Raw genomic sequence first — 5,612 nt, forward strand, 5'->3', positions numbered from 1 at the left:
GGTTCTAATACAGTGGTGCAAGAGTGCTGTCTTTTCACTTAGTGTTGCGAATTGTGGATCTTCTATGTCGATGCTGATCAACCAGAGAAACTGTAGGAGTACCGAGCAACATAGTTCCAACCAATCGCCGAGTGAACACCTGGAATACACTTACCGGTCAATAGCATACATTCCGTATCTCACCGATAAGATCAGTAAGTTCCTGAAAAACGATTACAAAACAGTTAAGTTAGCCACACGAAAGACAAACATGGCCAAACAATATTATACACAAACAAAAGATAAAATAGCAAAAAACGACCACACCAATGTTATTTATAGTATTTCATGCAACGACTGCAGTTCACAATATATTGGCATGACTACAAAGAAGTTAAAAACACGAATTAGCGGACACAGATCGAACTTGAATGCACTGCAGAAACTTGTTGACACAGGCACCGACATAGAAGATCCACAATTCGCAACACTAAGTGAAAAGACAGCACTCTTGCACCACTGTATTAGAACCCAACACACATTTGATCTTAACAATGTTAAAATACTCGACCAACACAGAAACACAACAGCACTACCGATTCTGGAAATATGCCACATAGCAACGAACAACAATACAGTTAACAAGAAAAGTGATACAGACGGGTTAAGTTCTATTTATGCAGGTGTGTTTAACACAGTAAAAAACAATAATAAACAACATAAAATTCATAGACGTCATGAAACTGACAATCATGCGCACTCAGACAATCTGATCTAGATAAAATTTCGACAACACACCAGTAGACGATTAACAATTGTGACCATAAATAAGGTTTTTCCGAATACAAGTTTTTCTAGATTATTCAATAACAAAAATTATTTAAAATAGTTCCATTTTATGTGATAAACGCAAACAGACCACAGTTAATTATGTATTATATAAGTTACAAATGAAAACAAAACGAAAAGCTTTATAAGTACCAGACATTCGGAAAAGGTTTTAAAATAGGGAAAACACATCTCTGCTTTGTTTTTTGTAGACTTCTTGATAAAGACAAAATATATTGTCGAAACGTTGAAGGAAAAGAAGCAGAACTTCGTTTAGTTCAGTATAAAGACTGATGAGCCGAAAATCCAAGCAATGAAAATGATAATATTTAAGGTAAACAAGAAAATATACGAAATTGTTAAATTAATTGCATACGATTTTTTTTTCTGTATATTAAGAAATAAATGGCTGAAATCTTTTCGTGTTACCGGTTATGACGACATTCTAGACACACAGTAAAAATGTAGTGAAAGAATTGTATTTTTTTTTTATGAACAGAGTAAAAATGCTGAAAAAGTAGAAAGTGATAAACCTTCTTAAGCCAAAACTAAATTTTTTTTCAACATTCTACATTTTAACTGTTTTCTTGTATAGGCTCTATATTATTTTTGCTTCAGCACTATACAAAGCTTACGGTAATTAATTCTTGTATTTTCTTTGCATTCTTCATGTTTTATTTTTTTCTAATTATTGGTGCTTCGGATTTGAAAAACACTCAATTGATATTATTTTTAATGATTTTTATTTTTGTTGATAACATCCTGTCAACACTGATCGCAAACGTTTCTTATTCATGACAATAAATTTAAAGCAAAAAACAAAAATTTTGCAATATTTTCAAACTGGTAATCAGTGGTAGCCGCCACTAATGATATAACTGACGCACAGGTCTATTATGATCAAATTAGCGATAAAACACTTTTCACGCAACGAATAAAAATTATTTAATAGTGATGAAAACTCACCATTTCTGATCAACTATAGAGATATTTGATTGATAATTATTTATAAAATACTGTACATTAAGTATAAACCCCTCTATTACACACACTTAAATTTACTGCTTTTTCTCACCAATTTATTGATAAGAACGGTACCACTAAAAGCCTGGCAAAAAAAATTAGGACTGTCACATTTTTTCGTAAATATCGGTTCAACCTAACTAAAACTCTGGCTCAAAATATTCGAAATCTCGGTAGTGTTGTTGAAACATGGTTTTCAGTTGTATTTTTTTGCTGAATCGTTAGTAAATTTAGTTTGAACCACAATAGCTAAATAATATGTATAACCGACGTTGAGAATCATTTTTAAATATGTAAAAAAATAAACGGTGCAAATTTGTTCGGTTAGTGTTTTGGCAATAAATGCCGTCGTTTGAAAAAAATCTAAACTAATATTTTTCAATCAAATACTGAAATGCCCACATTATTTCATTTCCCTCAAAAAGATATGAGGTCAACGTTTTACAATTTTGTTCTTTTTATCTACTATTGGAATTATTTTTAGTATTATTCAAATTTTTCACCTGGATGACGAAAACTCACAGTTATTTGAAAATGAATTGAGGAAGAAGTTGAGACGATTTGGCGTTTGATTGTAAACGTAGGATAGCCCCCTGGGTCCATTGTTATTTGTAATGGTTATGAATGAGTTGCCAACCTTCATGAACCGAGCAATAGTACTAATTTACGCAGATGAAGTGAAAATTTTCCTACCAATTAAAATCGCCGAAGATTGCGATTTGCTTCAAGAGGATCTGAATAATTTTGGGAGATTCGTTGATGGAAATGGACTTAGTATAAATGTGAGTAAATGCTCTGTCATAACGTACACCAGAAGAGTTCGTCCGATATTGTTTGACTACATGTTGGAGCCTTCCATTTCACAACGCGTACAGAATGTTCGAGACCTAGGTGTGACAATGGATCAGTCTCTCACATTTAACGATCATATCGATAGAGTAGAGAACGAATCGATGAAACTTTTTGCTCTCACACGACGATTTGGACGGGAATTTACGGACCCTCATGCAATTCTTGCAATCTACTTCAGTTTTGTCAGAACAAAACTGGATTTCGCGACCAAAGCATGCCATATAAAAACATCGACCTGAATCAGTATAGGATAAATTCGTGAAATTCGCTTTAAGGCACTTTGGATGGAATGATGAACTACCAGAACACGAAAACCTTTGCTGTCTAGTAGATTTTGAAACAATAAGTAGCAGACATAAGATCGCAGACATGGTTTTCTGCAACATACTCAGTGTGCGGATTGAAAGTTCTTACCTGTTGGACCGACTTAATTTCAACGAAAGCCCGGTTTCTCTTCGTCGTCGGAGGGTCCATTGAGAACGGGGAACTAGACACAACACGAACCCAGCAGCAGATTTATGAACGAGTTCAATGAAATGCAGGACGTAATCTCTGTGAATATGATTCCAGAAGTAATTCGAAGGAGACTCAAATTATATTTAAGAAATCAGCAATATACTTAAACGCAAACATGCATTGTATCTAGATTTAAGAGGGGTAACGGGCTAACAGCCTATGTCCAATAAACAATTACAGTAGTACCTAACTGTTAGGTCTATCTAGAGTGAAAGTAAACGAGCTTGATCATCTGAACAGCTTTTCCTTCATACATCAATAAGTTTCTTTCACGTAATTGATGTGGAAATTATTCTGGTTTGTAAATGTCATATGCCACAGAATTGTTTGTTGACTGTTTCATATCGAAAATTGGCTGACTTACTTGACTAATGAAGATTAAATTGCAATCTGAAGCATTTATGATGCGTTTACTTCACATTTTTCGAACGAAAACCAGATAATTTATAAGTTCATGGTTATAGTTTTACGCCACTATATAAAAGAGAGGGAAATTGGGGAATTAGCATCGAAACTGTTTTAGTAGGAAAATAAAATGTTTCTTAGATTCGCCTCAAATTTGAAACTCTGCTGAAATTGAACATTACACATTGATATTGGTTCAATTCAGAAATGGTACTACTCTTTTCATAATATAAAATAAGACCCGGGGTATCAAAAAAATTGCACATTTTTCCATGATGACAAATCCACAGCGACAATACTTTCATTCCCATCATCCAAAAAAGTGAATATTTGTTTTACAAAAAAAAAATTCCATCAGACAAAATAAGTGCAAAGAAACAACGACGACACTGGGCAAATTGCCAACCAACCACGTTCGTGGTTGGCTCTTGGCAGGTTCAAAACTCTGCCACTCGGCGGCTGGACAGGGAAAAATTCTATTTTTATTTCCTTCCAATAAAATCCAGAGGAGCAGAAACCGAGCAGCGGAACAGCAGCAGCGTTGGGAATACAAAAAGGCACACGCAAAGCGAAACGCCAAGGTACACTCCGCGAAGTGTACGCTTCTTGCCCGTTGTTGCCGTTCCTCAACGCACGGCACACGGCTGGACTTGTGTACCGAGCGGCAAGGCAAGTGCTGTTTCACAATGCAATACACCACACCGGCCCCGACCCGGCTGGGCACCCTACCGTCCCAACTCCAGGAACCGGAGCAGCAGATCTGGAAGTGAAGAGCGAGCGATATCATTCGAAGCTCCTCTAGCCGGGAGCGAAAGAGACCCTTGCAAACGGCATCCAAACTGGGACAGAACGGGACGTTTCACGGATTGGATACGCGGACGGACGGACGGACGGATGACCGCGGAAAACCTCTACACGCGAGCGACAGTGCATAGGGAGGCCAGAGATACATTAGCTAAGCACATACATATATATACAGGCGACGATTTTCCTGTGGAGAGATAATCGAGTGGTTGAGGCTCCTGTAGTACATTGTCGCTTGCTCTGACCACACGATCCGGAACGACAACAGGACACGAAAGGATTTACACCATTGGAAATGTTCTACGAATGTGTATGTGTCCGTGTAACGACCGCCAGAAGTATATAGAAGTGACAATTTTACACGCGCGCAGAAGGATCCACTCCTCCCTTCAAGGCAGCGCGTGTCATTCGGTTTGCCTGGGACGATGTCTCTTCTGTGGGTTTTAAATAAATAAATAAACATAAGGGGATGGCTGCTTGACATCGATGTGTGAGTGTGTCACGCAATAGCTAACGACAGCCCACAAAATTGTCACTTGAATGTGTCCTTTTGCCAGCACTGTGTACGCTGTTGTCTGTGTTGGTGACACAGCCGAGAGAATGTCGCACAGCCAAATGTCACCAACTTTGTGTGCACGGTGGTGTAGGTGCCACCCCACTCTAACCCACTGTCATGCGGCTGTATGAGTGTCGCTCAATCCAATAGGTTCGATTGCATCAATAGCTTCCCCCACCACTTTTTTATTTTGCTTTCTTTCTATCTCAATACACACCTCACGTTCATCGCAGCGGTTTCTGTCAACAATATTATGTTGTTTTTTATGCTTCACCTCTGTGCACGCTATTTACACAGCCGTACTCTCTGTCTCTTTGGTCGTGTGGTTTTTCAGCCCGATCGCCACTGGGCCCTCGACCGCTACTCTGTTGCGTGTGCCAGTGCTAGTGTGCTAGTGTAGGCGCAAGAGAACATAACCATAGCAGCGCTCCCTCGCCTCCTCCGCTTTTACTCAACCGTACACACTCACGCTCTTTCTCTCTCTCGCTCAGCACCGGTTTGCTCTGTGCCTGTGTGCGCTTATCGCCACTTGCTTCTCTTCGTTTGGTTGCACTCCACGTTCGTGAGATTGTGTGGGTATGCGGCAACCACACGACACCTGACTTGGCTCTCTTCGTCACATCCGAAAGTTCAACAGTATTATTGAACC

This window comes from Wyeomyia smithii, chromosome 3 (assembly GCF_029784165.1).
Source record: "Wyeomyia smithii strain HCP4-BCI-WySm-NY-G18 chromosome 3, ASM2978416v1, whole genome shotgun sequence".
NCBI classification, from domain to species: Eukaryota; Metazoa; Arthropoda; class Insecta; order Diptera; family Culicidae; genus Wyeomyia; species Wyeomyia smithii.